At 30.4% G+C, this 26,805-nt stretch overlaps 2 protein-coding genes across 3 annotated transcripts in view; both read left to right on the forward strand.

The window, feature by feature from the left end:
• Positions 1 to 19,932, forward strand: part of LOC147801934 (uncharacterized) — a 38,498-nt gene extending 18,566 nt beyond the window's left edge. The window contains exon 5 of the mRNA XM_087154536.1: positions 1,597 to 19,932. The gene's annotated coding sequence lies outside the window, so the exon portion shown is untranslated. The remainder of the gene's footprint in view (positions 1 to 1,596) is intronic.
• A 3,397-nt stretch (positions 19,933 to 23,329) lies between these two features.
• Positions 23,330 to 26,805, forward strand: part of LOC147801935 (uncharacterized) — a 91,556-nt gene continuing 88,080 nt past the window's right edge. Inside the window, exon 1 of one of the 2 annotated variants that reach the window (XM_087155107.1) lies at positions 23,330 to 25,143. The gene's annotated coding sequence lies outside the window, so the exon portion shown is untranslated. Of the gene's footprint in view, positions 25,144 to 26,402; positions 26,612 to 26,805 lie in introns of those variants that run through there. The other variant, XM_087155108.1, reaches the window with a different exon arrangement.

Here is a 26,805-nt window from a genome sequence, read left to right on the forward strand (position 1 = left end):
TCATAATGAGCCTTGTAGGCAGAAAGTTTTTAATATAGTACTTTATTTTTACTATTTTTAGTATTATTACTATTTTTAATAAAATTTAATTTTTTTTACATGTTAGTGCAGTTTTTTTATTCAACTTTTAAACTATAATCATTCATTTCATTATTTCATATGCATTATTAGACTCACTCTAAGATTCGATCTTAATGATCACGTGATACAGCTTTATTGTTCTAACGCGGTTCGGTAAGCGTATCAGTTAGTAAAAGTATTGCATGCAAGCTCGTGCAAAACATGTCATTAATAAAACACTGTCTAATAATTTGTTCTAAATATTATAAAATACTAATATAATACCTGATATAATGAATATAATATACCGTCTAATTTATCCAATCATCAAATTTACATTATATATCGTCTAATTTAACCAATTGACACACTAACGCAAACAAGTGCAAACCGGTTTCAGTCACGTAAAAACAATAATGCTGTTATAGTATCACCTGATATTTAGGATTTTTCATAGAATCTTACAGTGCGTCTAATAATTTGGCCAGGGACTGTGCAATACAAATTTTTGTTATTTGGACTATTAGTAAATCTAAAAATTTTACTTACAATCGAAAAATTTGTAAAGTTTGAAAATGCAATGCAGAATGTAACCTTAAAATGAATATTTATGTAAGAAAATAATAAATAATTAAGCATCCTTTATTGTCTTCTAATTTAGATGAATTCAGAATCACAAATATTTGATATATGCACATGAGCTGTGTCAGGCTATTTCTTAGGCTAATCTGGCCCATTGCTCTTTTCGAAATGCATTGTTAGTCCTATGCAATCACCACCTGTTTAAAACCCATATTTGCAATTTTCTAGTTTCTTTTTTAGAATCATTTTAATATACCAAAAAATAAACTACTTTTAACAAACTATATTACATAAGATTTCACTCTCAATTCATTTTCGACCAAAGTTGCAACAACATTTCAATAAATATTTTTTTTATTAAAATGGTTAATGACAAATGAAATATTTTGAAAATGTCTGATTATTCCTTTTAAGATTTATCATATGTTTTTACGATGAGCTAAAGTTGCAAGCCAGAAAAAGAAAAAAATTTCATAAACACAAGCGTTTAGCTAAATGGTTTACGCATTAATTTGGTGAATGATGACTACATGCAGCATCTTATTTCTTAAATAAAATATAATTTTTCATACATGAAATATTTTTTTGTGTCTTAATGAAATATAAGCATATTTCAATGAAAATAATGCTACATTTTTATCAAATTTCTATATTTGGCCTGAAATGGGTTAAAATAATTTATTTGAATAATATTTCAATTGATTTCTTAGAAAGGAGAAACCAAATGTTTTACTGATATTTTTTTCAGTATTTCTTAAAATTTTAATTGAATAAATGCCTAATTAAATCCTTTTGGAATGTGTTTTCAATGATATAGATTTGCCTCTTCTGGCGCATTACTTTCAATTTAATTTGACAGATTATCTGGAATGTTTTTCATTTTATTTAACTCTGTGTTTCATTTTTTCATCTTGGCATTCAATTTTAATCTTATAAAAAAAATTCTTTTTTTAGAGCAAAAGTGAACTGGATGCCGTTTCTTCAAGACTGTTTCCATAATTAAAATGAGACCATGATATCTTCAATCTTCAATACAGAATATGTTGTGTTCAAGCTTGATGTAGCAACAGTGATGTCCTCTTCCAACATTTGATGACACAGAACTTACTAACAGATATGTAATTTCAATTTATCTACAATTATGTATAATTGTGAAAACTGTTTTAGTGTAACTCATTTGGTTTAATTTTTGTTAAAAGACAAAATGTTTTGCCTCAAAATGAATTTTCTGATTTTTGTGAGGGCCTTCCCCTTAGTTTTAGTAGCAAGACTGTGTGAAGTATTGGGGAGACATTTTCTTTTATGAACATGTAAACCAGATCACGTGACTCATAATGTTGACAGCATTTTAACAAATGACCAAAAGAGTAGAGGGTGAAAAAAAAAAGCCCACAATTTATTGCAACCCACGAAATGAAAGATTTGTAATGAAAGAAAAAAAAATTCAAAATTGTAATCGGAACAATATTCGAAACGATATTTAGGCGTATTCAAAACAGTTAAATGTGAGAAAAACTAAAAAAAAATCTTAGCCAATGGTAAAGATTATTACAAAAATTAAATTATTCAGAATTTCATAGCTAAGGTGGAAATATTAAAGTTCTAAAAAGTTAAAAGATTCTAAAAATGAAATATTAAAACTATTAGATAATGTAACAGGACAAATGTTTATAGTGAGTGCATTTTAGTGAAAAAGGATGGTTTTTCCCTCTGTTATACAATTTAAAAGAAAACTCTCATGATGTGAAGAATTATTATTCTCATTATGTATTAAAAATTCAGTTTTTTTCCCTGCAAAAATGAAAGCTAGCCTTCATCAGGCAGTAGAAAAGATATAAATTTTTTAAATTAGTGTGCTCAAAACTGAGGGAATAGTAAAATGAGAATCCAAAAAAAGGAACTAGAAAAAAAAAATCAAAATGAAAGAATCAAAAAACGGAAACTTTCTTTCAATAAGTGATTCAGCACTCATAATTCAAATAACAAATATGACTGTAGTAACAAAAAGAGAGATACCACAATGTTTAGTTCAAAAATTAATTATTGTTTAAAATTCAGTTAACGTTGGCTGTTGTGGCTGTCAATTTTTTTTCTAGTGTTAGAGAAGTTAATGCACGATTCTTTGTTTAAAAAATATAAAAAGAAAGCTGAAGCATCCAATAAATTCTATATAATATTTTATTTTTGAATTTTCATGACTCTTAATTATACTATATTAAAATAAAACTATATTACGGAATATTTCTTATGAAGTTTATAAGGGGGAATTAAAGGTCATGTATTCCTAAGTTGAAATCGAATCTAGTATAACAGTACCAAAAAATTTTAATTGTGTTCCGTATACTTAAAATTATTTAAATATAATTCAATAGACGTCAAAATTTTAAAAATGTTTAGTTGCCTTCATAGCTTGCAAAACACTTCAATTAAAAAATATCAAACAAATTCCAATTTTCTATGATTCCTTTTCTTATTTATGAAAAAAGTTCCAAATGAGTCTATACTGACAGAAAACTAGGAAAGGAATTTAATTGTCAGCATATAATATTTAAAGCTGGGTTTAGGTGTTTCTTAGAAAGTATTTTATTTTTTTAATTCTGTAAATATTTTTAGGCAAATTTTGGAATCGTTCGAAATGTTGACAACCCTCTTCTATATGATGAAAATTTCAAGATGTTTTTCATTTACAAAAAGAAAAATATATAAAAATTTAATGCAAGGAAAAAAGTGAATAAAACATAAATAAAAGTACAGAAATGGACATTTGGTTCTATAAACAAAAACCTTCCCCAACACCAGAGGATAGTAGAAAAATAAAGCAACAAGCATGTGCAAAGTTGCTCAACCAATAGGGACAAGTTTGAACAAGATAATAAAAGAAGATAAGAAATAGGTGTGATTGGGTTTGGCTGTGACCCCAGGATGCAATAGATTATAATAGAAAATAGATTTCCAATCATTGAGAAATAGTGGGATATTAAAAAGGTCATTGTAAAATTTATTTGAATTTTTTGAAGTATGGAATGATTCCCAGAAATCAAGTTCAGTAGAGGAAGAGTAGTGTTGAATGATTTTAGCAAAAGAAAACTAAAATATGTCATTAGAATTCCAACTATGTAGATTGGTTGAGAATCATTATTTTGGATAGATTCTTCGTGTTATTTAAATCTTAATTTAACAGTGCGTTTAGTTTGTAAAATATATATGCGAGATCTCGTTGACACAAAATTTGATAAATCGCTCATTTATTAATAGCAGCTATAGTCTTTAAAGCTGGTGAAATTCAGTTTATTTACAGAGCTGAAAACTACTTAAAACTCAAATTTGCTTAAAGTCTTAGCAAATTCGGGGACTGGTCAGATAAGGTAAAGCAATCTAATTGTTAAAGTTCGATTTACAAAGTTTGGAAGATTGCAAGATCAATTTTTTTATAGATGGAATCAATAATATTAGGAAAATCACGGCCTACAGCTATAGCTTTTAAGGGTACATAGCTTTTTGTTGATTAGATAACTAGTAGAACAAATTTCAGATGCACATTAAACATGTGCGTGCAAGGCCAATATTGGTTCCAGGGATGAAATGAAAAGTTATGAGGTAATAGTGAAACTGCACACAGTTTCTGAGAAACTATAGTAAGCTCTTATTTCTTGTTTAAATGTGATTTGTATGGAATTCATACTACTAAGTACATGATCAATGTCGCTTTTGTCCATCAATGTGGAACAATCGTAGATAAACTTCAATAAATCATTTCATATACGGGTTACTTGAGAAGGGGCTAAGTGGGTTTCCCATAGCTAAGCCATTAATTATTTCATACCATTAAAACTAAAGGGAGTTGATTTATAACTTTTTGTGGTTTACTACTAAGAGATTTATTAATTTATACTACTAACGCTCTTTCCAATTAACCTTGCTCCATTTTTTTTTTCAAGTTTCTTTTCATTGTTTTATTCAAGCTTCTTTACATCGTTTTTTTTCCCCAAGTTTCTTTACATCGTTTTTTCAAGTTTCTTTACATCGTTTTTTTTTCTTTCAAGTTTCTTTTCATTGTTTTTTCCCAGGATTTTAATTTCTTTTCAATTATATTTTTTCGAAGGTTGTTTTTCCATTTTGTTTTCCAAAGATAATATATATGGTGTTCATTTCAAAGTGTTATTCTTTGTGCGTTTTTCCAGAGTTTCATTCAATGTGTTTCCAAAGTTTCATTCAATGTGTTTCCAAAGTTTCATTCAATGTGTTTCCAAAGTTTCATTCAATGTGTTTCCAAAGTTTCATTCAATGTGTTTCCAAAGTTTCATTCAATGTGTTTCCAAAGCTTCATTCAATGTGTTTCCAAAGCTTCATTCAATGTGTTTCCAAAGTTTCATTCAATGTGTTTCCAAAGCTTCATTCAATGTGTTTCCAAAGCTTCATTCAATGTGTTTCCAAAGCTTCATTCAATGTGTTTCCAAAGCTTCATTCAATGTGTTTCCAAAGCTTCATTCAATGTGTTTCCAAAGCTTCATTCAATGTGTTTCCAAAGTTTCATTCAATGTGTTTCCAAAGTTTCATTCAATGTGTTTCCAAAGTTTCATTCAATGTGTTTCCAAAGTTTCATTCAATGTGTTTCCAAAGTTTCATTCAATGTGTTTCCAAAGTTTCATTCAATGTGTTTCCAAAGTTTCATTCAATGTGTTTCCAAAGTTTCATTCAATGTGTTTCCAAAGTTTCATTCAATGTGTTTCCAAAGTTTCATTCAATGTGTTTCCAAAGTTTCATTCAATGTGTTTCCAAAGTTTCATTCAATGTGTTTCCAAAGTTTCATTCAATGTGTTTCCAAAGTTTCATTCAATGTGTTTCCAAAGTTTCATTCAATGTGTTTCCAAAGTTTCATTCAATGTGTTTCCAAAGTTTCATTCAATGTGTTTCCAAAGTTTCATTCAATGTGTTTCCAAAGTTTCATTCAATGTGTTTCCAAAGTTTCATTCAATTCATTGTTTTCTCCAAAGTTTTCCTTTTCTCCAAAGTTTTTTTTTATTTACTTATTTTTTTCCCAGGGTTTTTTCATTGTTTTTTCGATTTTTTTCACTTTTCTTCACTTTTTTCCTCCAAAGTTCTTTATTTTGTTTTTCTAAGTTTTTTTCCTATTACGTTTTTTGTAGGATACTTTTTTTCTTTTATTTTTAAGTTTCGTTCCATTGTGTCTTTTCCTGATTCTTTCTCCTTATTTTTTACATTTTTTTTAAGTCTGTATTTTCAAGTTTTCATTATGTTATTTCCATTTTTATCTTTTTTTGAAGGTATTATTTTTTCTATAGGTTTTTTTTTTCAAATCATTTTTCTTTTATTTTTGTATTTTTTTAAAATTATTTTAATTGCAAATTTTATTTAATGATTCAATGCTTAGCTATGGGTAATTCTCTCAGTCCCTTAAGTAACCTGTATATCCACTACTTTAAAATGAATTTTTTGGGTCAATTAAAGTTCCCTCTTTATAGACGCCGGTCGACGATTGTTTCACACTGATTGCCAATAAAGACGTTGTTAATTTTCCCAATATTACGATTTCTATAGATCTTTGCATAGAATTAACATTTGGACACGAAAATAAGTTACTTGTCTTGGACGTCTTTATTTCTCGTAATTGTAATTTCCCTCATAACATTTTATTCTATCTCTCTAACGAAAAGATAGATGGCTTACTAAATTTTTAATACAGTGCTTCTAAATTTTGCACAAATAACTATCGCCTCATTGAAAGCTTTTTTACATTAAAGTTAACACTGTAGACTGTGGTTTTCTTTCTAATTTTGTTGATTTATCGACAGAAAATTACTCTAACAATTCACCAAGCTCTCTAATTCAAACTTTAACAGTTTGATTGTGTTACCGTGAGCAGTGCCCAAATTGCTATGATGATGAGAAAATTTGAGTTGATTCTCCCATGTTAATATATTTCCCCCAACTTTATACACCCTATTGTTCATATTAATATCTAGGGTATTAATCAAATTTTGTGTCAATGTAGCCTTGTTGTATACATTGGAAAATTCAAATGCACCTTAAACTTTGATTTAAATAACAAGAAATATATGTCCAATATCAGGATATTAACTGAACTTTATCAAAACATTCAATGCTGCTCCTAATCTACCGATGTTTATTTTTGGGAATCGTTCTATATGTTGAAAAATTCTTAGAAAGTTAAAGCTATTTCTAGTATCATACTTTTTTCCTTATGTTTGCAACGATTCTAATTGTAATTTAATATTTTGACTCAAGGAGCACCTTCCCCTCATCTGTTTCTTATCTCCTTTCGTTTATTATCTAATTCAAACTTCTGTTCCTATTAGTTAAAAACATGATCAAAGAGGTGTAGGTTTATCTATGTTTGTTTATAAAACAATAGTACTTTCAGTACTTTCATTTAAGCTTTATTTAGGTTTTTTTTTTTCGCAGTAGTTCATACTAATTTTAATCCTACTATTAGATTTTTTTTTTCATTTTTAATTCAATTTCATCTAAAAGTCAAAAAAGTTAATCATTTTATTACACTTATTTTTATCTGAACATTTTGTAATAAACTTCTCTTTATAAATTTAATTTTACGTAGAATTTGATCATTTCTTTTCTAAAAAACATTCTTTTGCGAAAAAAATATTTACAGCGAACTTTGGAAAATTCCTATGTTAAATAATGCTAAAAAAAATCAAAGAAATTTTTGCAAATTCCTTTGAAATGATGGTTGAGGTAAAGGAGGAAGCGAGTATCTGAACAATCTAAAAAAATACTCATTAAATTCTATTGTACTGAAATTATCATTAAATTCAATCACTAATATTGCTGGAGCCTGAAAAAATTAAAAATTAATCATTTGAAATTTGCCTAAAAGTATTTACAGAATTGAAAAATTTATTAATATAAAATTGTGTACTAATCTTCCATATTTCATTGTTCAAAATTTCCCTAGTGTTGTAAAAATATAAAAGAAAACAATAATAAATCCTGAATGCTATAATTGAGTTAGTTATTTTTAAAAAGTCTGTGTTCATGCATATAACGCCTGCGTTGCAGAAAATAGCGTAAACCGAACAAAGCTTTGAAGATACAATTTTTTCAGTAGCTTCACTGATCTTCTATTTAAATACTGTCGTTCTAAAGATACTTTACTAAATATTCTACGCTTGTAATATGAAATTAAGATTTTACAGTTTTTTTTTTCTGGTGCATCACTTATTGAAATAAAGACAGATTCCCAACCTGCTTGCAATTATGAGGTACTGCGTTAGTAGGGTCAAAAGGAAATTTTAAAAAAAAATTATTTTGTTAATTTGATATGCGATTTTTTAGTAATATTATTTAAAATAAATGTAGGAAATAAATCACTTAAATAAAATATAAATCTTTGCAATTTTTTTATTTACCTAAAGGTAATGTTAACTGAGGTGCAATACTAAGCACTGCAGCACCTATTGCTTTGCTGCATGGTTTCTGTTACCCATAATTTTAAAAATCAGGAAATTCATAAAGCAAACAAGTTTTATAAATACCCAATTTGTGTGTCTGCTTATAATGTTTTTGAATCTTATTATAATTTATTATATTGAATATGAATCTAAAATTGAAATGTAACAAAATAAAAAAAAGTTGTAGATGCATAAAACAGCATTAAGCAGAACTATAATATGCTGTTTTCATGAAAAGCTATTTTTTAAAATTAAAAATAACTTTATTTGACAAAGAAAAATTAAAAAGAAAAATAAACTTCTATTAGCTATATATCAAATTATATATTCATGCGAACATAATATAAATATTATTATTATAAAACTTTAAGCAAACTTTTGGACATTATAAATTCTGATACAAACTTAAATTCTTCAGCAGGAATTTCATAATTTTTATATTTTCTGCTTTAGATAATCTGAGTATATCTTTTCATGTTAAATTATGTTTAATTTTAAAAAATTAGACGAAATAACGAAACAACAAAAGTAATATTAAATCAATAGATATTTTTATTCCAATAACGGGACACTTGAAAGCGAAATTGCTTCTTACCTAAAAGAAAGCGACTGAAATTAAGAAGAAAAAAATAAAAACGAAACATATCATCTACAGTGGCATCTGTTATCATTACAGACAATTGCTCTCAAGATATCCTCAGGAAATTCTGTCAGACAATGATTTGCAATTTAAAAGTCATTTGCAAATGATTGCTGATCAACCTGCTTATCATTCAAAATACAATGCATTCTGGACTGTTATAGATTAAATTACTGCAGATGAGGATAATAAATCTTTTCTAACCAATGATGTATTAAGTTTTTGTTGATTTATCATTTATCACCTTACAGAACAATAGATAAACTTCTGCTAAATTTCAGACATACTTTACAAAAAAAGACTTTGACGAAGTCAAGCAACTACAGAGAAGAGGTGTCTGGTAGAACTCTCCAAAGTTTCTACTCCGGTGGTAGTTTTACCAATGAAGAATAAAGCTGTCAGCCAATTTTCGGCGATTTAAAATTTACTGCCAACAAAGTGAACGAGGCAAATCAATATGTTTCACAATATTAGATTTAAGAAGAATAAAGCATTCAGATGCCACGGGCATTTGTATTGCAATAAAAATTACAAACTCAGATATTTCCAAGTTGAAAACACTTAGTCCAGTGCTCAACAATGAAAAAAATTTCCCCAAATCACCCAAAGTTAAATTAAGAACAAGTCAAAAAAGAAATGAAAAGTAAATGCTTTTTATTTGAAGCTAATCACTAAAAGCTGAAAATGCACTTCCAAATGCAATTTTTGTTTAATAATTGCACCAGTTTGCATGTCAAAGCCAAGTAAAGAGAGTAAAACCATCAGAATCATCGAAGATCATTCAGAAACTGGAATAAGCTGTATAGTAGGAAATGTATCAAGGTGAGAATAGAAATAAATACGCAGTAAATGCTAAAATTGATACTCAACTAATCAAGATGGAATTTGATACTGCTGCCAATATATTAATTGTATGAGAAACTTGGATAAACTCCAAATTACCTTGGTCAAACATTTTCCCCACAACAATTAACCAAAAAGATTATAACCAAGTGTTAATAGGTTCAATATTTGCCACCTTTGAAATATAATAATGTACGAACTGATAAATATATGCTAAGTAGTTTAAATAAAGACCGAAGCAGTTACATTATTCAATAAATTTTGGAAAAACAAAAACATAACAAATTCAACGGAAATTAAAATTATAAAAACGAATGGTAAATCTGTTTTATAATATGGATCTATGACATGGCACGGCAAGAAAAATAACTTGAAAAAGTAAAGTATTTATTATCAACTGTTTAAGAAGAATCGAGTGCATCAAAGTAAAATTTCTCATGCAGAAATATTTAGATAAGAAAAACACAAACTAATCTGGAAACTAAAAACTGTAAATGAAAACGGATTAATCATATTTCTACATAAACCTGAAAATTTTAAAGTAAAAAATTTTTTTGTTTGGACCTCTCAGGGCTTTGAGAAAGAGGTAGAACTGAAATTACTTTGCGCAAGATGATTGCAAGTGGATTGAAAACAATAGGAAAGACATGAAGTAAGATAAGCGATCCAGACACAAATAGAATGAGATGGAAAGCTGTGATAGAAGATCTATGCTGAAATTTAGAGAGATGGAAAGCTGATAGATGGTAGAAAGCACCAATTTAGAGTGAGATGGAAAGATGTGAAGTGTTAGAAAGCTCCAATTTAGACTGTGATTGAAAACTGCAAGGTGGTTAAAAGCCCCAATTAAGAGTGAGATGGAACGTTGAACTGGTAGAAAGCCCGAATCTAGACATGGAAAGCTGTGAAGTGGTAGAAAACCCCAATTGAGAGCGAGATGGAAAGATGTGAAGCGTTAAAAAGCTCCAATTTAGACTGAGATTGAAAGCTGCATGGTGGTTAAAAGCCCCAATTAAGAGTGAGATGGAACGTTGAACTGGTAGAAAGCCCGAATCTAGACATGGAAAGCTGTGAAGTGGTAGAAAGCCCAAATTGAGAGTGAGATGGAAAGATGTGAAGCGTTAGAAAGCTCCAATTTAGACTGAGATTGAAAACTGCAAGGTGGTTAAAAGCCCCAATTAAGAGTGAGATGGAACGTTGAACTGGTAGAAAGCCCGAATCTAGACATGGAAAGCTGTGAAGTGGTAGAAAGCCCCAATTGAGAGTGAGATGGAAAGATGTGAAGCGTTAGAAAGCTCCAATTTAGACTGAGATTGAAAACTGCAAGGTGGTTAAAAGCCCCAATTAAGAGTGAGATGGAACGTTGAACTGGTAGAAAGCCCGAATCTAGACATGGAAAGCTGTGAAGTGGTAGAAAGCCCCAATTGAGAGTGAGATGGAAAGATGTGAAGCGTTAGAAAGCTCCAATTTAGACTGAGATTGAAAACTGCAAGGTGGTTAAAAACCCCAATTAAGAGTGAGATGGAACGTTGAACTGGTAGAAAGCCCGAATCTAGACATGGAAAGCTGTGAAGTGGTAGAAAGCCCCAATTGAGAGTGAGATGGAAAGATGTGAAGCGTTAGAAAGCTCCAATTTAGACTGAGATTGAAAACTGCAAGGTGGTTGAAAGCTCCAATTAAGAGTGAGATGGAACGTTGAACTGGTAGAAAGCCCGAATCTAGACATGGAAAGCTGTGAAGTGGTAGAAAGCCCCAATTGAGAGTGAGATGGAAAGATGTGAAGCGTTAGAAAGCTCCAATTTAGACTGAGATTGAAAACTGCAAGGTGGTTAAAAGCCCCAATTAAGAGTGAGATGGAACGTTGAACTGGTAGAAAGCCCGAATCTAGACATGGAAGGCTGTGAAGTGGTAGAAAGCCCCAATTGAGAGTGAGATGGAAAGATGTGAAGCGTTAGAAAGCTCCAATTTAGACTGAGATTGAAAACTGCATGGTGGTTAAAAGCCTCAATTAAGAGTGAGATGGAACGTTGAACTGGTAGAAAGCCCGAATCTAGACATGGAAAGCTGTGACGTGGTAGAAAGCCCCCAATTGAGAGTGAGATGGAAAGATGTGAAGCGTTAGAAAGCTCCAATTTAAACTGAGATTGAAAACTGCAAGGTGGTTAAAAGCCCCAATTAAGAGTGAGATGGAACGTTGAACTGGTAGAAAGCCTGAATCTAGACATGGAAAGCTGTGAAGTGGTAGAAGGCCCCAATTGAGAGTGAGAATGAAAGATGTGAAGCGTTAGAAAGCTCCAATTTAGACTGAGATTGAAAACTGCATGGTGGTTAAAAGCCCCAATTAAGAGTGAGATGGAACGTTGAACTGGTAGAAAGCCTGAATCTAGACATGGAAGGCTGTTAAGTGGTAGAAAGCCCCGACTGAGAGTGAGATGGAAAGATGTGAAGTGTTAGAAAGCTCCAATTTAGACTGAGATTGAAAACTGCAAGGTGGTTAAAAGCCCCAATTAAGAGTGAGATGGAACGTTGAACTGGTAGAAAGCCCGAATCTAGACATGGAAAGCTGTGAAGTGGTAGAAAGCCCCAATTGAGAGTGAGATGGAAAGATGTGAGGCGTTAGAAAGCTCCAATTTAGACTGAGATTGAAAACTGCAAGGTGGTTAAAAGCCCCAATTAAGAGTGAGATGGAACGTTGAACTGGTAGAAAGCCTGAATCTAGACATGGAAAGCTGTGAAGTGGTAGAAGGCCCCAATTGAGAGTGAGAATGAAAGATGTGAAGCGTTAGAAAGCTCCAATTTAGACTGAGATTGAAAACTGCATGGTGGTTAAAAGCCCCAATTAAGAGTGAGATGGAACGTTGAACTGGTAGAAAGCCTGAATCTAGACATGGAAGGCTGTTAAGTGGTAGAAAGCCCCGACTGAGAGTGAGATGGAAAGATGTGAAGTGTTAGAAAGCTCCAATTTAGACTGAGATTGAAAACTGCAAGGTGGTTAAAAGCCCCAATTAAGAGTGAGATGGAACGTTGAACTGGTAGAAAGCTCGAATCTAGACATGGAAAGCTGTGAAGTGGCAGAAATCCCCAATTGAGAGTGAGATGGAAAGATGTGAAGCGTTAGAAAGCTCCAATTTAGACTGAGATTGAAAACTGCAAGGTGGTTAAAAGCCCCAATTAAGAGTGAGATGGAATGTTGAACTGGTAGAAAGCCTGAATCTAGATATGGAAAGCTGTGAAGTGGTAGAAAGCCCCAATTGAGAGTGAGATGGAAAGATGTGAAGCGTTAGAAAGCTCCAATTTAGACTGAGATTGAAAACTGCTTGGTGGTTAAAAGCCCCAATTAAGAGTGAGATGGAACGTTGAACTGGTAGAAAGCCCGAATCTAGACATGGAAAGCTGTGAAGTGGTAGAAAGCCCCAATTGAGAGTGAGATGGAAAGATGTGAAGCGTTAGAAAGCTCCAATTTAGACTGAGATTGAAAACTGCATGGTGGTTAAAAGCCCCAATTAAGAGTGAGATGGAACGTTGAACTGGTAGAAAGCCCGAATCTAGACATGGAAAGCTGTGAAGTGGTAGAAAGCCCCAATTGAGAGTGAGATGGAAAGATGTGAAGCGTTAGAAAGCTCCAATTTAGACTGAGATTGAAAACTGCATGGTGGTTAAAAGCCTCAATTAAGAGTGAGATGGAACGCTGAACTGGTAGAAAGCCCGAATCTAGACATGGAAAGCTGTGAAGTGGTAGAAAGCCCCCAATTGAGAGTGAGATGGAAAGATGTGAAGCGTTAGAAAGCTCCAATTTAGACTGAGATTGAAAACTGCAAGGTGGTTAAAAGCCCCAATTAAGAGAGATGGAACGTTGAACTGGTAGAAAGCCCGAATCTAGACATGGAAGGCTGTTAAGTGGTAGAAAGCCCCGACTGAGAGTGAGATGGAAAGATGTGAAGTGTTAGAAAGCTCCAATTTAGACTGAGATTGAAAACTGCATGGTGGTTAAAAGCCTCAATTAAGAGTGAGATGGAACGTTGAACTGGTAGAAAGCCCGAATCTAGACATGGAAAGCTGTGACGTGGTAGAAAGCCCCCAATTGAGAGTGAGATGGAAAGATGTGAAGCGTTAGAAAGCTCCAATTTAAACTGAGATTGAAAACTGCAAGGTGGTTAAAAGCCCCAATTAAGAGTGAGATGGAACGTTGAACTGGTAGAAAGCCTGAATCTAGACATGGAAAGCTGTGAAGTGGTAGAAGGCCCCAATTGAGAGTGAGAATGAAAGATGTGAAGCGTTAGAAAGCTCCAATTTAGACTGAGATTGAAAACTGCATGGTGGTTAAAAGCCCCAATTAAGAGTGAGATGGAACGTTGAACTGGTAGAAAGCCTGAATCTAGACATGGAAGGCTGTTAAGTGGTAGAAAGCCCCGACTGAGAGTGAGATGGAAAGATGTGAAGTGTTAGAAAGCTCCAATTTAGACTGAGATTGAAAACTGCAAGGTGGTTAAAAGCCCCAATTAAGAGTGAGATGGAACGTTGAACTGGTAGAAAGCCCGAATCTAGACATGGAAAGCTGTGAAGTGGTAGAAAGCCCCAATTGAGAGTGAGATGGAAAGATGTGAGGCGTTAGAAAGCTCCAATTTAGACTGAGATTGAAAACTGCAAGGTGGTTAAAAGCCCCAATTAAGAGTGAGATGGAACGTTGAACTGGTAGAAAGCCCGAATCTAGACATGGAAGGCTGTGAAGTGGTAGAAAGCCCCAATTGAGAGTGAGATGGAAAGATGTGAAGCGTTAGAAAGCTCCAATTTAGACTGAGATTGAAAACTGCAAGGTGGTTAAAAGCCCCAATTAAGAGTGAGATGGAACGTTGAACTGGTAGAAAGCCTGAATCTAGACATGGAAAGCTGTGAAGTGGTAGAAGGCCCCAATTGAGAGTGAGAATGAAAGATGTGAAGCGTTAGAAAGCTCCAATTTAGACTGAGATTGAAAACTGCATGGTGGTTAAAAGCCCCAATTAAGAGTGAGATGGAACGTTGAACTGGTAGAAAGCCCGAATCTAGACATGGAAAGCTGTGAAGTGGCAGAAATCCCCAATTGAGAGTGAGATGGAAAGATGTGAAGCGTTAGAAAGCTCCAATTTAGACTGAGATTGAAAACTGCAAGGTGGTTAAAAGCCTCAATTAAGAGTGAGATGGAACGTTGAACTGAGAGAAAGCCCGAATCTAGACATGGAAAGCTGTGAAGTGGTAGAAAGCCCCCAATTGAGAGTGAGATGGAAAGATGTGAAGCGTTAGAAAGCTCCAATTTAGACTGAGATTGAAAACTGCAAGGTGGTTAAAAGCCCCAATTAAGAGTGAGATGGAACGTTGAACTGGTAGAAAGCCCGAATCTAGACATGGAAGGCTGTTAAGTGGTAGAAAGCCCAGACTGAGAGTGAGATGGAAAGATGTGAAGTGTTAGAAAGCTCCAATTTAGACTGAGATTGAAAACTGCATGGTGGTTAAAAGCCCCAATTAAGAGTGAGATGGAACGTTGAACTGGTAGAAAGCCCGAATCTAGACATGGAAAGCTGTGAAGTGGTAGAAAGCCCCAATTGAGAGTGAGATGGAAAGATGTGAAGCGTTAGAAAGCTCCAATTTAGACTGAGATTGAAAACTGCAAGGTGGTTAAAAGCCCCAATTAAGAGTGAGATGAAACGTTGAACTGGTAGAAAGCCCGAATCTAGACATGGAAAGCTGTGAAGCTGAAAGAGCACACTTTCATTCTCATGGAAAGCTGAAAAAGAATTTTAAAAGATGAAATAAACACTTTGATATCCTAATAATCTTTGTAAAGAAAAACACGATACATTAAAAAATATAGTTCTATATTGATAACAAAGAAGTGCTTGAAACACCATCATTTGAAGAAATTAGGAAATAGATAAAAGCTTAAGGAAGAATTTAAAAGATGGAATTAACAGAAAATTGAAACTCTGAAACTTAGCAGATCTTAAGTTAAGAAAAAAATGTTCCTCAGAAATGTATGTATGAAGTAGAGACAAAATTAAGTCTACATAATAATTAGTTGCAAGTCAACGTGAGATATCCAAAAAAATTATTTTAAAAAATTTCCTCAAATTTTTAAAAATTCATTACTAGTCCTGCCTTATTAACACTTTTCAATAACAATACTTTAAGTTAGGAAAAAGTTTTATGTGTCTACAAACTTGTCAGTAATGCTTTTTAATTTGTTAAAAAATGACTACCAAATGTATGTACAAATCGTGCGTCCTTATTTATGCACGATATAATGTTTCTTTATTGTTCAAGAAATTTTGAATGTATGTATATATCTGAAATATTTTTTCTCTTAAGCAAATTTCTGAAATAAGCATTTCTTTTTAATGACTTTAGGTTACAAATTGCTGAACTATCAATATAATTCATTTACAGTAAGAATTTTCGTTCTCCATAATGTGATAAATCATTACACGTACTATGAGACAAACTTAAGCTTTAATATTTGGTTTTAAAGATGCAGAGAATTTCATTTAATGCTTGAGAATAAGATTTCTTTCATAATACTGGCCGACTTCTTTCATTAAATATTCTAAATATTTTCTCAATGTAATGTAAAAGTAATTTTTTAGACTTAAAGGTGACTGTGCATTTTTTTATAATCCTGGCGTTCTTCCTTTTTAATACAAATTCTTTGCAATCTAATATGTAAGTCTTTAGTTAGAAATTGTTATCTGAAATGTGGCAATTAAAGATTGCTGTTTTTTAACTGTACTTCTCCATAAATATTCTAAATATTTTCTCAATGTAATGTAAAAGTAATTTTTTAGACTTAAAGGTGACTGTGCATTTTTTTATAATCCTGGCATTCTTCCTTTTTAATACAAATTCTTTGCAATCTAATATGTAAGTCTTTAGTTAGAAATTGTTATCTGAAACGTGGCAATTAAAGATTGCTGTTTTTTAACTGTACTTCTCCATAAATATTCTAAATATTTTCTCAATGTAATGTAAAAGTAATTTTTTAGACTTAAAGGTGACTGTGCATTTTTTTATAATCCTGGCGTTCTTCCTTTTTAATACAAATTCTTTGCAATCTAATATGTAAGTCTTTAGTTAGAAATTGTTATCTGAAATGAGGCGATTAAAGATTGCTGTTTTTTAACAGTACTTCTCCATAAATATTCTAAATATTTTCTCAATGTAATATAAAAGTAATTTTTTAGACTTAAAGGTGACTGTGCATTTTTTTATAATCCTGGCGTTCTTCCTTTTTAATACAAATTCTTTGCAATCTAATATGTAAGTCTTTAGTTAGAAATTGTTATCTGAAATGTGGCAATTAAAGATTGCTGTTTTTTAACTGTACTTCTCCATAAATATTCTAAATATTTTCTCAATGTAATGTAAAAGTAATTTTTTAGACTTAAAGGTGACTGTGCATTTTTTTATAATCCTAGCGTTCTTCCTTTTTAATACAAATTCTTTGCAATCTAATATGTAAGTCTTTAGTTAGAAATTGTTATCTGAAATGAGGCGATTAAAGATTGCTGTTTTTTAACAGTACTTCTCCATAAATATTCTAAATATTTTCTCAATGTAATATAAAAGTAATTTTTTAGACTTAAAGGTGACTGTGCATTTTTTTATAATCCTGGCGTTCTTCCTTTTTAATACAAATTCTTTGCAATCTAATATGTAAGTCTTTAGTTAGAAATTGTTATCTGAAATGTGGCAATTAAAGATTGCTGTTTTTTAACTGTACTTCTCCATAAATATTCTAAATATTTTCTCAATGTAATGTAAAAGTAATTTTTTAGACTTAAAGGTGACTGTGCATTTTTTTATAATCCTGGCGTTCTTCCTTTTTAATACAAATTCTTTGCAATCTAATATGTAAGTCTTTAGTTAGAAATTGTTATCTGAAATGTGGCAATTAAAGATTGCTGTTTTTTAACTGTACTTCTCCATAAATATTCTAAATATTTTCTCAATGTAATGTAAAAGTAATTTTTTAGACTTAAAGGTGACTGTGCATTTTTTTATAATCCTGGCGTTCTTCGTTTTTAATACAAATTCTTTGCAATCTAATATGTAAGTCTTTAGTTAGAAATTGTTATCTGAAATGTGGCAATTAAAGATTGCTGTTTTTTAACTGTACTTCTCCATAAATATTCTAAATATTTTCTCAATGTAATGTAAAAGTAATTTTTTAGACTTAAAGGTGACTGTGCATTTTTTTATAATCCTGGCGTTCTTCCTTTTTAATACAAATTCTTTGCAATCTAATATGTAAGTCTTTAGTTAGAAATTGTTATCTGAAATGAGGCGATTAAAGATTGCTGTTTTTTAACAGTACTTCTCCATAAATATTCTAAATATTTTCTCAATGTAATATAAAAGTAATTTTTTAGACTTAAAGGTGACTGTGCATTTTTTTATAATCCTGGCATTCTTCCTTTTTAATACAAATTCTTTGCAATCTAATATGTAAGTCTTTAGTTAGAAATTGTTATCTGAAATGTGGCAATTAAAGATTGCTGTTTTTTAACTGTACTTCTCCATAAATATTCTAAATATTTTCTCAATGTAATGTAAAAGTAATTTTTTAGACTTAAAGGTGACTGTGCATTTTTTTATAATCCTGGCGTTCTTCCTTTTTAATACAAATTCTTTGCAATCTAATATGTAAGTCTTTAGTTAGAAATTGTTATCTGAAATGTGGCAATTAAAGATTGCTGTTTTTTAACTGTACTTCTCCATAAATATTCTAAATATTTTCTCAATGTAATGTAAAAGTAATTTTTTAGACTTAAAGGTGACTGTGCATTTTTTTATAATCCTGGCGTTCTTCCTTTTTAATACAAATTCTTTGCAATCTAAAGGTGGCTATAATTTCTTTAGAAATTAGCTATATTTAATATCTAGTAAGTGTTGGTTGATTTCTAATAGTAGTATATCAATTACATTACAAGGGCTTTACTGCTATGGGGCATGTGAAATTTATTCAGGCACTTATATTTTTTAATAACATTTTGTAATGCCAACTTTTCAGTCTAATGTGACTAATGAATAAGGGTTAGGTTTTGAGACATATATTTAATCTTCAAATTTGCGTAGAGGCATCGATTTTTTAAAAGCTGGAGACTGATATTTCTTTTTTATAAGACATAAATCTTATCTTTAAATTTCAAAAGAGACTGTCGATTTTTTAAAAGCTGGAGACTGATATTTCTTTTTTATAAGACATAAATCTTATCTTTAAATTTCAAAAGAGACTGTCGATTTTTTAAAAGCTGGAGACTGATATTTCTTTTTTATGAGACATAAATCTTATCGTTAAATTTCAAAAGAGACTGTCGATTTTTTAAAAGCTGGAGACTGATATTTCTTTTTTATAAGACATAAATCTTATCTTTAAATTTCAAAAGAGACTGTTGATTTTTTAAACGCTGGAGACTGATATTTCTTTCTTATAAGACATAAATCTTATCTTTAAATTTCAAAGAGATGGTCGATTTTTTAAAAGCTGGAGACTGATATTTCATTTTTATAAGACATAAATCTTATCTTTAAATTTCAAAAGAGAAGGTTGATTTTTTAAAAGCTGGAGAATCCTTTCTTATTAAATTTTTCAAACCTCCTTTAGGTAATGGGATAAATTATAAAGACTATGAGACATATAAATTTTTTAATTTTCCGTAATCTTAGAAAATCTTTACTACGGCAGACGCTGATCCAATTCTAAAAATCCTCAACGTTACGTATAATGCATTCTTTTCTTAACTGAGTAAGTTAGTCATTTTTATATTTAATCATGTTTGGTTGGTTGCAATTATGGTACTTGCTTCCATTTTATGGTTGAAAACAAATGTAGGTATTTTTACTTTTAAGTATATATACTTTTGATTATTAGGTAATCAAAATTAACATTATTCTAAATTTACTTCTTGAAAAATTGATTCGAAGTAATTTATTATTGTTTAACGAGCATGTTATGCTTTTTGATATTTTTTAAGAAAATGTTTTTATTTGGAAAACAAAAGTTTGTTTAAACAAATTATTTAATTATATTTTGTGAGCACTTCAAAGAAGCAAGTTTGTTATTTTGTTTTAAAAAAGTATTGTTTTTTATTTCTTATTAGTATTTGGATTATTTTATGGCAACAAAGTGTTGTTATGTTTGTTTAATTTTGACAATTTTTAATATTTTCAAGTATTTATTTTGAAAACAGAATTTTGTTCAGATTGTTTAGTTATGTTTCATATGTACTCCAAGGAAGTACTTTTGTTGTGTTTTTCTTTCATTTTAAAAATGTTTTGTATTACTTATTTGGTATATTTTGTTATGACAATAAATTTTTGTCACGTTTACATTGTTTGTTTAATTTTGACTATGATTGATATTTTTAAGATATTCTTAAGTTTAATTTTTAAGTTATTTCATTGAAAAATTTCAACCAGCAACAGTTGAACTAAAGTAAAGTCATGGTATATAAGACATTGATGTGCATTTAATGTTTTTATATATTTGGAGTCCAACTTTAAAAATAGCATAGCTACCAGCTTATCTGTTATATCCTGAAGTGTTTTCTGAGTTGTAGTAGAATATAGAAATCTAAACTGTGTAGTTTTCTTAAATCAGATTTAAAAACTTTTTGTCCAGTACGACGCAATACTGCTTACAAAATTGACAGGGGAAAAAAGCAAACATTTCGTATTCATTACCTCTTTTATTATTTCAGAAAAATTTTGATATGTAACGCTAAATTATGTTAATTGGTTAAAATCTAAGTTCATTCTTGAAATTTTTTAAAGTAGTACCCATTATCGTGTTTGTTTAAAAGCATGCTCAATTAACAAAGGACTCTTGTAAATTAGCAAGCATTCTGACGGTAAAATGCATCATTAAAATTGCTGCCATAACTTGAACTCGTTAAAACTATAGTGTCTAGTGTTAGTAATACGATTCAACTCTAAAATGAACAAGAATATATAGCTAAATTAACATGGGTTGATGGAGTAGTTTCGTTGTTGTCAGAAGAGGATGTTTTCCGTTAAAGAACCTAATACGTTCTTTTTATTACCAAACGAAACTATAAAATCTTATTTACAGGAAATTTCGTTTTTTAGAAAAAAAGCAAGTTTCGCTAATTATCTTTTTATAGGAAACTAGTAACGATAATAGAAAACTATTTTAAGTTAAAGAGGATTAACTCAAAAGTAGCTAGGTTTTACTACACTTGGTTACTAGTTCAGTTTTTTTTTTTTTTTCCCTTTTTTTTTTCACTTTGTAATATGATGTCAATTTTACAATGCATAAAATTTATTTACTTTAAATAATGTTCATATATATAATTTAAAAGCAAAGGGGAAAAAATACATCTTATATTTTTTTTATAATCAAAGTATGAAATAAATATTGGTATTCTAATATTAATGGTGATATTCTCAATAATTTTAATGAGAATTCTTTAACGGATTTTCCGTAGTTTCGAAAATTATTTTTCCAGTGGTAGCAAAGATAGTGCATTAATATTTTGATGAATTATAATTAAAATTTTCCCACCACATTTATAAATATTTTAAACAGTAAATTAAAGATCGGATAGGAAAATGGTCGTTTTCCAAAGTTCTTATCATGTTCTTAAAAGAATTCTGTTGGCTGCCTCTGATAAATGTATTTTCCTCAATTCAAATGTTGTCTTTCCTGTTTTCTTGGTTAATCTGCTTCGTTCCTGTTTTCTTGGTTAATTTTTATTATTCATATGTTTTCCAGGTTCTAGTGCTCTTGGTTAATTTTCTTGGTTCTGTTGTTCTGTGATAATTTTATTTTTTTCTTGTGCTCCAGCATTTTGTTTTTTTGTTACAGTGTTCTTGCATTTTCTTCTTTTTTTTTTCTTTCAACATTTTCTTGTTCTAGTGTACTGGCATATTCTTAGTTTTCCCATTCTGACATTTTTTTTTTTTTCAGGTGCTTTGTTTTCCTTCTTTTCATTGTGTTTGTCTCTTATTTGTTATGTTTTTTTTCATTCTCCTTTTCATTGTGTTGATTTTTCCTTTGTTGAGTTTGTTTCGTTTTCCGTTTATTCATAATTTTTTCTCCTTTGCTCACCTTTCTTTGTTTTTCGTCTTTTGAAAAGTTTATTTTCCTTTATTTAAAGTACTTCTTTTTTGTTTATTCTTTTCTTTTTGTCCTATATGTGTTAAGAATACTTTGTTTCTCGTTTTTTATATTTTTCTCTCGGGGGAGCCTGTAACCCCTAGAGAGCGCGTCCCCAAGGTGGCGGATAGGGGAATGCCTCCACTGATTTTCCAGTGGGTGGTAGAAGGGAAATAAAATACCTTCCGCGGACCAACAGGTGTGCAATAGGGCTATGCTCCATGCCTTCTGTCACATTTGACTTGCACTTTGACTTTTCTGCACTTGTCAAAAGACAACAATTATATTTTTCATATTTTCAATATATTTGTTTTTTCTTTTTTTTCCCCGTTTTTTTACAGGAGTTTGTTTTTGTCTTTTTAATGTGTTTTTGCTTTCCATTTTTTCATGGTTTGTTTTTTGCCTTTTCACCTTGTTTTTTATCTCTCGTGTTTTTTATTGGGATCTTTGATTATGTTTCTTTGTTGTTAATTTTCTTTACGGTATGTTTTTAATTTTCTCACGGTTTATTCCATATATTCTTTGCTAATTTGTTTTTCGTCTTTACAGTATGTTTATCTTCCGTTGTGATGTTTTGTTTTTCGCTTTATCAACTTGTCGTTTGTTCAGTGTGTTTTATGTTTATTTGATACAGTATATTTTTATTGTATTTGTTCTCGGTGCTTTGTTTTATCCTATTCATTCTGTTTGTTTTTTCTGTTCCTTTATTTATTTTTTTCGTTTTTCAATGGGCTTTGCTATTTTACTTAGGTTTTTTTTTTCTTGTTCGTTTCGGATTCTTTTTCATCGTGTTTGTCTCCTATTAGTTTCCGGTGTTTTGTTTCTCCTTTGTTCATTTTTTTCTTCTTTTTTCTTCGCATTGCTTTGTTTTCCGTCTTGTGTTATTTATTCAGTTTTTAATTTTTTGTTCTCAGTTTTTTTTCTTCATTCTGGTTTGGTTTTCTTTGAAAGGTGTTCAAGGTTATGTCTGTTTTCGGTTTGCTCATGCTATTTTTTTCGTTCTTTCCTTTTTTTAAAGTTTGCGGTGCTCTGTTTCTTATTTTTTCGTTACCTCCTATTTGTTCCTTGAACTTTTTCAATTTTTTAATATGTTTGTTTTCCGTTTTTCTTTGCATTTTTCATTCTTTTTTTCTGATGATTTTTCTATTTTATTCTAGTTATTTTCAGTTTTTTGATTATGTTTGTTTTTCGTTTGTTCAGAATACTTTTTTCCGTCTTTTTATTGATTTCCATTTATTTATTCACTTTTTCACAGTGTTTGTTTAGTTTTTTGTTTTATTTCTCTCCTTTTTTCTTTGTTTTTTTAAAAAAATTATTATAATGTTTTGTGAAATACCTTTGTTGAGCTCGTTTCGCATTGCTAAATTTATTATTCTCATTTTCTCTGAATTGTTTCTTTTGTTTTCTTTTAATCTCTCTCTCTCTCCATATATGTATATATATGTGTATGTATATATATATGTATATATATGTGTATGTATATATATATGTATATATATGTGTATATATATGTGTATATATATGTGTATATATATGTGTATATATATGTGTATATATATGTATATATGCATGTATATATGCATGTATGTGTATGTATATATGTATGTGTATATGTATGTATGTGTATATATTTTAAAATATCGGCTTTACTCTTCTACTACTGCTAAATATATTTCAAACAAAACTCAAATGATGAAGGGTTATGGAATAAGCACGAAATATACTAATATAAAGTATATTGATATTTTATATATTTGATAATTATTAAAACCTCACCAATACTAAAATGTTTTAATACTGCAGAAACCCGTGCTTTGCACTCCCTTGAAAGGGATATGAACCGGAGAAAATTACATGATACGATAAATTATGACTCATAAATTTGACAGCGATCAATATCCTCACACCAAGTGATGCAGTTAATTCTAATGGAATAAAACACGTGTTTTGTTTAATATAATAACGTAGAGTCAACAAGAAGGGCAAATATTTGAGATAAGTAAATGATAAAAGTTAATTTGTATTAATTGGAGATTTTAGTGAAGAAACCAGGTAAGTGACATTCTCAGAGGGGCTACAATCATAAATCTATTACTATTGAGCTATTATTATATGCTTACCCTGTTTATAATTATATATTAGTCCTCTAAAATAAGTTTGTGATATTTCTTTCTTTTCTTAAGTAGAAAGCTTCTAGAAAATTTAATTGTTGACTTAACATGCAGATTAGGAGTTCATCATTACAAATAAAATCGCATTAGACTTACCCTAATCGTAAAACCCACCACTCCTCCTGAAACTATCTTCCCCTAAAAACTTACTCCCCCCCCCCCCTTGATCACATTAAATCAATCTAAACTGATTCTTGAAAGAATTAATTATAATAATGATTTAATGGTTCTCACTTAGTTTGGCGAAATTGCTAAAAAAAACAGTTTCATGTAGGTCACACAGTCTTATGTAGTATAAAAAATATGGAAAAACCAAAGTACATAAAACAGAAAAGATTGCCAGCTATTTTTCACAATTAAAAGATTTTATTATGCTTTTATAATTTTTTCTACGTCACTAGCCAACTTATAAAGTTCTAAATTGAGTTATGCCAGAGTTGAATAAACTTCCTGGGTAGTGCGTGAAATTATATAGTTTTTAATTGAGTTATGAAAGAATTGAGTAAGCTTGTTAGACACAACGTTAAGTTCAACTAAGCTAAAATATTGAAATTTTCTTTCAGAAAAATGACGAGTTGTGAATAAGGAAAAGTGAAATTTATTTACGCAGAACAAAATGTAATTTACTCAATTGAAAAACAAATATACAGCTTCGAAGAGTTTGTCCTAAGTGTATTTTTTTTTCTCTAATCAATAATTCATTTACTATTTTCTTTACAAGATTCTTAGTAGCTGCCGATTGACAATCATAGATGAGCAGTTTACCTATATTATTAGTCTATGAAAGAACTCTTCTGTAAGTGAAGCTAACTTTATTTATTCCGTTTTGTACCTTGCATAAAACAGAAAGTAATATTTTATGTGAATACGGATAATGAAAAGTTTTTAGCTTCTTCTGAGTTCAGGGTCCAAAAAAAGAGAGAAATAATAGAGCGCCCAATTGCAAAGCTGATTACATCTAAAAGACAAAAATTTACTCATCCAATTTACGACATCGGTAGTCTACTTTTCACTTTTTAAAAAATGCTGTGCAATGTTTACTTTTAACGATTACATTTTTGATTTTCATAAAACGATTTTTTTTGAGGGAAACTAATCAATATTTTAGATTTTTTTTCCAGTTCCTAGAAGTCATCGTTCTCTTGTGTTCTCTGATTTTATTCGTATGGATGAATTTTGTATGCATACACACAGATGAAAAGAGGAGGAAACATTTAAAAAATTCAGCAAGCTTGTCTTTTCGTATTTCAGGTAATCTTAAAAATTAATACTAAATATTGAAAGTTTTGTGATTCATAATGTTTTGAAACATATTTTCCGTAAATGTTGTTAATAACTAAAGAGATTTTTTTTTTCGGTGAGTAAAATTCCGAAATGAAGTACTCTCGGAATGAAGTGAAATACAGTGCGTAAACAGATCCCTATGAATAATTTTTGATCTAATGATCAGATTTTTCCGTACTATGATTCAATCTTAAAAACTCAAGAGCCAAAATTTAAAATGTGCTTATTAGTTATTGCAGACGATAGTTTTAGTTATGAAAGTATTTTCAGTTGCATTTAGCACCTACTTTTAGTTATAAACGTTCAAAAAACTTACTTTATCTTTATAAATATGCCTTTTTTTTCCCTACACATTTGGATTCCTGACTTTCAAAATTTGGGAGAGGGGTTGTTGGAATCTGGGATATAGTACCCTAAATCATATGAGAGCGTTCGAAAGTTAGGTTTTAGTCATACGTCAGGAGAGCGGTTTAAATCATATCGGATCAGAAGAGCGATAGTGGTCCGAATTTGGATTTCTTTAACGTTAAATTTACTTTTTAAGCGAATTGAGCTCAATTACAATTTTTGCACTCAATTACAAAATGGATAATTCCCTGCAAAAAGCATTTAATAATTAGTTATCATTTTTAATTGATTTATTTTCTAATGGTCGAAAAATTTTGAACAATAAGGTACACAAATTTTTGCCCCATTTTTAATAAAGTAATGCTACGGGACAAAATACAAAATTTGAACAAAATCGGGTGAATAGTCCTTGAAAAATTGAATTTTAAATGTATGATCATATATCTGCGCACTGTAAGCACTAATTCATGTTTTGTAAACGCATCGAAATTTTTTGGGTTCTCCATCTTCAAATAAAACAAAAGAATTAACATCGTTATTTCAACTCAAACAAAATCGCTGATGATCATAGCTGCCAACTTGTTATGGTCACCGGGAAAGATTTTTGAAGAGTGGTATCATAATATAACTTAAATTTCACTACTTCGCCAGCACTTTGTGTCACTGAGGGTTTCCCAATATTTTTTTACCTAAATTGTCGACTTTTCTTTACAGGTGATTTTTTAAATAAATTTCATAAACAGTGAGCATATTAACGAAAAAAAGACTAACTGTTAATCCGTTATCATTAATTAATTTACTAATTTTGGCTTTATAATGAATTATTTTGAAAATAATGAAAGTCAGGAATAAACTTTCTTCACTTTATAAATCTTAACCGTTTGAGTCCCGTATTGTCAAAGAATCCTAGACAGCGCTCTATATGAGTACGAAAAGGTTTTATTTTACGTCGAAACATACCAAGCAGTGTGGTTTGTTTATTTTTCATCGATGAGTCCCCAATCGGATCAATAGCGCTTCTTGTATTTTTTAGGTATCTCGGCTTTTTCTCATCATTTATTGCAGTTTGCAAAGGACGTATTCTAGCGTAAGTGTTTGTTAATAATTGTGTTTCAAAATGATTAGACTATGCAACGCAAAAAATTAATCTGCATTTACTGTTGGTGTATCCCCAAAAAGGTAGAAAGAATCGAAAATCTATGAGCATAATCAGTAATCCATGTGATCATATTATTGACGACTACAAAGACTACATTGTTCCTGCAAAAGACAACACATTTT

Source organism: Parasteatoda tepidariorum, chromosome 11 (genome assembly GCF_982258835.1).
Source record: "Parasteatoda tepidariorum strain Cologne lab strain chromosome 11, Ptep-v5.0, whole genome shotgun sequence".
Lineage (NCBI taxonomy): Eukaryota > Metazoa > Arthropoda > Arachnida > Araneae > Theridiidae > Parasteatoda > Parasteatoda tepidariorum.